Source organism: Myxine glutinosa, chromosome 2, assembly GCF_964187855.1.
Source record: "Myxine glutinosa chromosome 2, kmMyxGlut1.1, whole genome shotgun sequence".
Taxonomy (NCBI): domain Eukaryota; kingdom Metazoa; phylum Chordata; class Myxini; order Myxiniformes; family Myxinidae; genus Myxine; species Myxine glutinosa.
This window is the reverse complement of record NC_136262.1, coordinates 119,071,288-119,080,369: the sequence shown is the minus strand read 5'-3', so window position 1 is coordinate 119,080,369 and position 9,082 is coordinate 119,071,288. Positions and strand designations below refer to the sequence as shown.

The 9,082-nt window shown below is 43.7% G+C and overlaps 1 long non-coding RNA gene across 1 annotated transcript; it reads right to left on the bottom strand.

The window, feature by feature from the left end:
- Positions 1–5,199: 5,199 nt before the first annotated feature.
- Positions 5,200–8,882, bottom strand: LOC144890649 (uncharacterized). Its single transcript, XR_013622349.1, has 2 exons — positions 8,582–8,882; positions 5,200–8,549 (listed from the first exon to the last, which is right to left on the bottom strand). It is a non-coding gene; the product is annotated as an uncharacterized LOC144890649 (long non-coding RNA).
- Positions 8,883–9,082: the final 200 nt, after the last annotated feature.

Below are 9,082 nucleotides of genomic sequence, written 5' to 3'. Positions count from 1 at the left end.
GGGTGGAGTGGGATTGAAGAGAGTGAGGGAGTTTGTTCCAGAGGCGGGAGAAAAGAGGAATGAAGGAGTGAAGGTGAGCAGAAAGTCTTGATTTTGGCAGTTTAACCATAAGAGGGTTGCAGGCAGATCTTGTGCGACCTGTAGGAATATTTGGGGGACAGAGCCCAGAGAGAGCTGGGGGGGAAAGGCCAGAGAGGAGTCAGTAGAAGACGGAAAGACCACCAACCTGCCTGCGGTGAGTGAGTGAAAGGCCCTTGGAGTTAGCTTCATCGCGGGAGATTCCAATGATTCTGAACGCTTTGGTTTCAACAGCGTGAAGACGAGCTAGGTGTGAGGCAGGAGCACCAGACCAGAGGGGAGAGCAGTATTCCATAGAGCTGCGGATGAAAGCCTTGTATGTGGTGAGGAGCTCAGGTGTGCCAAGGAAGGACTTCGCACGATGGAGGATGCCCAGTCGGCGACTGGCTTTGGAGGCCAGATTTGAAATGTGGTTTTCCCAGGAAAGATCATGGCAAATAGTGAGACCCAAAAGCTTGAGTGACAGAACTTCTTGGAGAGGATTTTTCAGAAAGTGGATGGGAGGGTTTTCCAGTCGGTCTTTTCGGAGAGACATCGTAAGAGTGTGAGATTTATCAGGATTGAAAGACATGTTCCATTTGTTTGCCCAGTCTGTGATTTTGTCCAGGTCTGCAGAGAGTGAGGAGGCTGCAGACTGCCGATCTGAGGGATGAGGAATGGAGCGACAGAGAGTAGAGTCGTCAGCAAAGAGATAGAGAGGATTTTCAAGAGAGTCAGAGAGATCATTGATGAAGACCAGAAAAAGCACAGGGCCCAGAACACTACCTTGGGGAACTCCAGCCTGAACAGGAAGAGGGTATCTCGTCTACTAGCCATAGTTGGTGGACGTTGATACCATGGTGTCTTTCTTGAAGAGTATATCACTAGTCACTGCATCCTGAACAAATTCCAAATTCCTGCTGGACCAGAGCTCATTGCATCAGCCGTGTTCCGCTAACCGGCATCTACATGCTGCTCAGGAATTGATGAATCTGTGAGTCATCATTCCCAGATGAACTCTTTCTTTCAACAATTACGCATGTGATGAATTTATTGAATGTTTTCCTCTGATTTTTTTTGATTTTTTTTAATTCTTACTGTCTATGCTCATGTTTATTCTTACCCGGTTGTTTAAAATTAATAAATTCAGTCATGTGGGAAATGACATGCTGTTCATGCCACTCAACATGTTGGTGTACCTTTGCTTCTCTGCATGTCTTTCATTCTCAGTTGCTCTTTCATGAGCATTTTAAAGTTTTTAACTTTGAAAAGAAACTTGTATTCCCATAACTTCTGAAGGTAATGCATGTAAATTGTTCTGGAACCTATTTTTGTATCTTTTTTTTTTTTTACTTGCAAAATCGAAGATTTTTCAAGTATATTGGTCGGTTGCGTTTGTGGTTCTGTTTGTCTCTGTCTGTCTGTTTGTTTGTTTGTCGCCGGCCTACAGGTCACAATTTTCAACTGATCTTCACGAAACTTCACCAAATGGTAGAGTTGGTCATAAGCAAGAAGCCTATTGTTTTTGGGTTCAAAAGGTCAAAAGGTCAACATCAGCCAAAGGTCACCAACTTTGCCAAATTTCTAAAATCCTCAATTTTCATCTGATTGACTAGAAATTTGAAGAGGACTTGCATATCTGGTCACTGAATTCAACCACCAAGTATATTTGAGGTCAACATAGGCCAAGTTTCAAAAATCCTCGATTTTCATCCGATTGACTTGAAAGTTGAACAGCATTTGCACATTGAGCCACTAAATAGGAAACTAACTATTTTTGAGGTCAAAAGGTCAAAGGTCAATTCAAGGTCAACCTTCCAAAATCATCATTTTTCATCTGAATCGTCACTTTTCTTCCTATTGACCCGATCTTTGATCAAGATCGTAAATTTTAATCTTCATGAAATGGACAATTTGTTGTATCAATGGAAAAGTTTTTTTGGGGGGTGGGGGGGGGGGTATTTTGCAAGTATCGTGCTCCGCATGATGTCTTCTTGTTTGTTCATTTATGCATTCGGACTCTGCAGGAACCAGTGTGACCCAACTTTGCATGGACTACTCTTTCATCCGTTTTTTCTCCAGGAGCAATCGAGTAATATATTTTGTGAAGACTGTATGTTGAGGTTGTAGTGATTGGCTGTCATCAACACAAATTTAATTTCATAGTGTTTCACGTGTACCTGTTATTAAAAAGATTGCTTTACACAAGTTTATTATAACACTTCCGTGTTCAGGCTTTGATCGGGTCTTGTGCTCATACATTGCCTAGGGTTTTTCCCAATGATGAACCACTTTGACTGTGAAACATCGATGTGACAGTTAACGAGAATGCATTATTATATATCGGCCAATATTACCGAGATGGCGTTATTATATATTGGCCAATATTAACAAGAAAGCATTATTATTATTATGATATTGACCAATATTAATGAGAAGACATTATTATTATTATAATATTGACCAATATTAACGAGAAGGCATTATTATTATTATGATATTGACCAATATTAACGAGAAGGCATTATTATTATTATTATTTTTATTTTATATATTGACCAATATTAACAAGAAGGCATTATTATTTTTATAATATTATTATTATCTATCGGCCAATATTAACGAGAAGGCATTATTATTATTGTAATTATTATTACTAGGGCATGCCCGTACTATATATATATCTAAAATTATATCCCCCCCCTCTATTTACATGAAATGGTTTGGTCCATTCGCAAAGCCAAAGCGAACGGCTTGCGAGTACGGTGACAATCCCCCCCCTCTATTTACATGAAATGGTTTGGTCCATTCGCAAAGCCAAAGCGAACGGCTTGCGAGTACGGTGACAATCCCCCCCCTCTATTTACATGAAATGGTTTGGTCCATTCGCAAAGCCAAAGCGAACGGCTTGCGGAGTTTGGTAAATAAATCGCCATAGCTCGGTAACTACTTCTCCGATTAATATGAAACCTTGAAAAGGCACATCCTCAGGTCCCCAGCAATATACCTGGCAAGTTTCAAGTATATCGGACCCGTGGTTGTCGAGAAACAGCGGTCACAGACAAACACACACACATATGTGAAGAAGCGGCTCTTCGTTTGCAAAAGAAGTCCACAAACAGTTTGAAAATGACGCAGCTTTATTAAAAACCAACTTATACAGATCCGGAGGAGACAGACATCTACAGCAAGAACCAGCTTCATGCCACGTCTAGCCTTCCTGGAGCACATTGATTCGCAGTCCGTATAAATAGGGACAAGTTTATCAGAAAATCTCCGAGAGAACAAAGGAACTAGCGAGAGTCCCCCACCGTCATCCCTAGCCCCCACCGTCATCCGTCCCTTATCTGGACCAGATGTTTCTCTGGGCTCCGAGGAGACAGAAAATGTAACTCATTAAAGGGAGGGTGCATTCTTGGCTTCGATAAACCCATAAAATATATGGGTTTGTTCAACTGAGTAATTCAAAACATGTTTATACAGATTCAAGCGTCGCTGTGATTAATACAAAATATATAGTTTTAACGATAGGTTTATGTCTGCAATCTAATCATTCTACCGGCGTTACACATCCGCGCGCATGTGAGCGTTCTCCTGCCCGCGGCTCGAGGCGCCGTCTGCGAATCAAAGAGGGTTTTTACGACCGGACTTATCTAGGTGAAAGGGCACACGTATACGAAAAACCATTTGCCCAGCACGACCGAAGCGAGCATTTCTCATTTATACTAAAGCGAATACAAAAGCCCTTTATTCACTTATGAAAATAGCATATAAGCAACATTAAAATCATAACATATTATTCAAGACGTCTTATACAGAATTCTTAGCAATAACGAATCTACGACTTGACATTCCTTCCTCTTGTCTCGTCGAGACAAAGTATCTTAAGAGACAACGTGCCACATCGGGCTTTATTGAAAAATAATTGTGTAATGCGGGTATCTCCCAAGGGCATATCGTGCGCCCAAAGCGCCTCGCCCGTGCATTTGGCGAACGTGTCGTGTGGTGCGTGCTTGGAGCCTGAGGGCTCAGAACATGAAAGTCCATTAACGTTTCGGATCCACAACGAAGGCGTCTGGTCCAGATGAGGTTCTGCCCCGCCAGGGGGCCAGTCACCTCCCCTGCGGAACTTGCTCCCCCCACCCTTTGCAGACTCAGTCCTTGCAGATCTTCGAAGTTAATCAACGATCATGCCCATGAGATCCCTCACGTGCTGCTGTTCTGGGGAATACATAATATTGTCAGTATCTTGTGTCTCAATTTCCTGGTCAGGGTACAGAGCGTAAAAATCCGATTCACTTGAAGCATTTGAACTTAATACATATGAAGCAAAGAGAGGAACTTCCTTTATGTCAAAGTCTCCCTTGGGCGCCTGGTCGGCTTGCGGGTCTAAGATATCCACGTCGGGTCCCTCGACCGCCAGACCCAGCGTCGCAATCAGATCCATAGTTGGGTCGGAAGGGGGCGTGCAGCTGTCAGCTTGTAATACATAAGCAGCGTTAGCCAGTACACGCAAGGGGTTTATAGCACAAGTATCACAGTCATCACATACACCGTTACAGGCAGCAGCCAGTTCCCACATGGGATCCACACAAGTATCACAGTCATCACAAAAATCAATGCAATTTTCTGGAGCGCTGGTCGCAACTGCCTTGTTGAAGGACCCATTCAGGTCGACGGCCTCTGTGGTCAGAACCATAGTCGTTGTCGGCGGCTTCTTCACTTTCCATCCTGTAAAATACTTTCTCATACAGAGGAGGACTAGAGATTTCATTAGTGCCCCCCAAATTACTACCCCGATTATCACAGCCAGTGCGGTCAATAACCACTTCACTATGGTGCCCGTCCATCCCCGGAACCAGTCAGTGAGCCAGCTAAATGTATAAGAATTTTCGCGCGCGATCCGATCGATCGTCAGGGCGTGGCTAGTTTCCCTTAGTCTCACTATTGCGGCTGACACTCCTTCAGATGGATCGGGTATGTAAGTGCAACATTTTCCCTCTATAATTCCGCATACCCCTCCTTTCTCTGCCAAGAGCATGTCCAAAGCCACCCGATTCTGCATCACCATTGTACGCATGTGAATCACCGTATCCAATAGTATGTCATGAGCCGTAGCGGTGTCGTTTGCCACCTTTTCTAGGGCCAAAGCCAATTTATCTATCCGGAAGCTATCCATGACTGTGCCCGCTCCTGGGAAGAAGAAACCAAACACCTTTTCCCATAGACTCCCGTGTAGTTTAGTGGTTCCATCTTCGTTCATGACTGACCTCTTATAACGCCTGTCCAAGGACTTTGGGTCTAGCTCATCCAGTATCTCAACGTCAGGAAGGACTGAACCCAAATAACATGTGCCCCCCCAATTATTTGGTAAATAGGGGTAAGCCTTGTCGCCGCATATAAACATTGTCCCATGGGGTGGGACCAGGTGGGTGGATAAGCACTGGAGTCCCTTTACCACCCCATTAATCCTACTAACCCCCCTAGAGAATGTTATGGCCGTTATGTTGTGGTTGTGTTTATCTTGCAGTACTATTCGTAATGTAATCCCCGAGCTCCCTTGTCCCAGCTTCCCGGGGAGAGTGTAGGCGCATTCTGATTCTCCCATACGCAAGTGGCCGGAACCCTGGAGGCAGACCGTCCCTTTCTGTGGTTTGACCCAGACGGGGGCAGGCCTCTCGGCCACATGGGCAATCATTGACGGGCGATAATTAAATTGTCGATTGCAACTCTTGCCGTTGTCAACCCCTTCTCTTTCCAGCGTGGTGACTAAACATGGGGAATCGATAGGTTGTGAGCAGAGGTCATTGAGGGACAGAGGTAGCACTATCATGTGTATTCCTGTGGTGCCTGCTTGGGGAAAGTGCATGCACGACCAGCAGTGTGTCCTATTTTGAATTGTTGCCACCTCCCTGGCCACTTTCCAATATGTGTTTTCCCCCCTCTTTGGGGCCTTATCCTGGGGGTGTGGCGTGAGTATGTATTCGATGCATGGTGTGTATTTAGTTTCGCCACTGGCCGCTCCTGGGGTCCAGACGCTGCACCGGACCTGCATAGTCATGCCTTTCTCTAGGCGCGTGCGTGTTTGTAGCTTAAAATCAGGGGTTCCCCATTTGTATCCTGGTTGGGCCAAGGTCTCAATGCTAGCTTGCCCGTTTTCCCGGAACTCTCGTTGCTTTTGTAGTACCATGCCAACGCGTCCAGGCCCTGCCGACAGTGCTAGCCAATTTATGTTCACCCAATTTGTGTGCAGGGCTTTCTGTTCGAAACATGGTAGTGATACTCTTTGTCCCCATGTTACGGTGAGGTGTCGGGTTTCGTTTTCGCATCTATTGGAATCGGAGTTTCCCCTAGCTGCTGTCGCTATCAATAGTATTGTACCTATGATTAGGCCCATCCTTACTGTGGTTGCTGTGGTGTAGTGTCTGGTGCTTGTATGGCCAACTTACAGTGCGTGGCGTGGATCCACGAAGTCTTGTCCTCGCAAAAGACTGCCGTTGGTGTAGTCAGCAACACCTGGACTGGTCCCTTCCACCTTGGTTCCAAGGCGTTCTTGCAGGTGAAGTGCTCCACGAACACCTGGTCTTTTTCCTCTGGTGGAACACCTGGTCCACAAGTCTCCTGGGAACGCCTGGTCTACAGGTCTCCAATTCATAGATTCGATTCATTCAATTCATAGTTTCATAGAACACCTTTTCTCCAATTTCCTAATCCACTTTTTTCAAGTGGATCCAATTTTATCCAATATTCAATTTTTAAATTCAATCCCATTTAATCCAGTCCAATTCAAATTAAATTCAATCCTTCTCTCAGCATCCCATTACCTGTTTCCAACATCAATAAAAATAAAATTATAAAATTAATAAAAATCAATCATCTCAAATCTCAAATCAAATCAAAAAATCAATCAAAATCATAAAAAATCAATAAAATAATAAAAATAAACGAAAATTACTTCAGCTAGAGTTTCAACTAGAATTAACACAAACAAACCACCATTAACCTCCATTAACACAAACAAACCACCATTAACCTCCATTAACCTCCCCCTATTATTTATTTATTTTCACGAATAAACAAATAATAGAAATAACCTGGTCTACTTCCAATTTCAATTCTGGTCAGTTCTGGTGTCTGGTCACACACAATGTTTTCCTCACCCACTGTGATTCGCTCAAAATAGATTCTCACTGTTATGTCTGAAATTCGTCTCATGAAAACCCATTCAAGAGTCCGGTGTAACAGACAGCCAAACACATAGACACGCCGAAGACCCCAGGGTACCCATCAAACTAGCTTGTCCCCAGATCCACAACACAGCGAAACATGTAACTTTACTAAAACTAGAACGGGCACTCGGTAGAGCGCATACCTTCGCCGCAGCTACTTTTGTTGCCAAAATAAAAGACTACAAGATCTGTGTAGCAAAGCCACACCTACGTTGTCATGCGGGAAGATTTGTTTCAAATTAAACCATTCTATCCCGCCAAAAGTTTGATATTGTAATCACATCCATGACCTTTTCATGACCTTGACCTTGACCTTTGACCCGATCGATTCCAAAATCTAATCAAATGGTTCCCGGATAATAACCTATCATCCCACCAAATTTCATGCGAATCGGTTGAATACCTTTTGAGTTATGCGAATAACATACACATACACACACACACACACACAGACATACAAATAAATACACAGCGATCAAAACATAACCTTCCGCTTTTGCGAAGGTAATAATCACTTACTCATAACTAATACTCATAATAACTCATAATTACTTATGTAATTACTCATGCCAATACTTACTTAAAATAATGTAATATCCCAATCTTCACCCCCTATGCAAATCGAAGCACCCCGGACAATCCACAACCAATATCAACCACTGTAGCCGCCTTCCCGACTCCAGGCAGCCACACGCAGCCACATACATCTCCATCCACGTCACACAAGACAACAGCCAACGAGTGTGTCCACCACACAGAAACCTTTGGCAATGCAACAACCGAACTCCCAGACAACCAACAACAAAACCCAATCCATCTCCATGGCTCATCAAGCAGTTCCAACTTAATCCAGCTTCACATACCGATTTCCCCAAAAACTCGTGAAACTTCACCCCCATTCTGGAAAAACCCTGGACTAAACCCTGACACCCTAAATAACTTCAGACCCATCTCCAACCTACCCTTTCTGTCAAAAGTTTTGGAACGTGCTGTGGCCACTCAACTCAAACATCACCACTCTGCCAATAACCTGTATGAAACATCCCAATCCGGATTCTGCTCCAGCCACAGTACTGAAACTGCTCTCCTCAAAATCACCAGCGACCTTCTCTCTCCTCTGACGCCGGCAACCTCAACATTTTCATCCTCCTCACCTCAACGCCTCCTTTGACATTATCAATCACACCATCCTCCTCACCCTGTTTAGACCAGCTTGTGCCTATTAAACCCAAATCAGTTCACTCCCAAGCCTACAAGGACCACCTACAGCACTGCAAAGAAGTCCTCTACTCCACCTACTACTCTCAAATTATCCACTCTGGCTCCGGAATCCCAAAAGCACTCTTCTCTACAATAAACAAACTAAATAAACAAACTTTACAACGTGAACAAACTCCTCAGCGCCCTGGATACCACCACCTGTCATTCAGAGTAGACAACAGCATCTCCTTTCTGGCTTTCAGCATCTCCTTTCTCCTTTCTGGCATCCAAATAAAATTCTGGCTTCAAATCAACTTCCTCGAACTTAACTATGATAAATCTAAATTAATCTTCGTTTGCCCAAAACCACTCACCAAATCCACCCATAACTTTGCCCCCAACATTGTTCATCGTTTAAGTATCATCCAGAACTAAATTTTTTTTATAAACCATCAACTTGTAGATGCATTTATTTATATCCCATTAACCCAAGAACTCTCAATTGCTTGGTTATATTTTAGTAATGTCATATATCCATATTTCTTTTCCAAAATGTTCCTGATATACACATTAATCCCATCTGTCTTTGTTTCCAG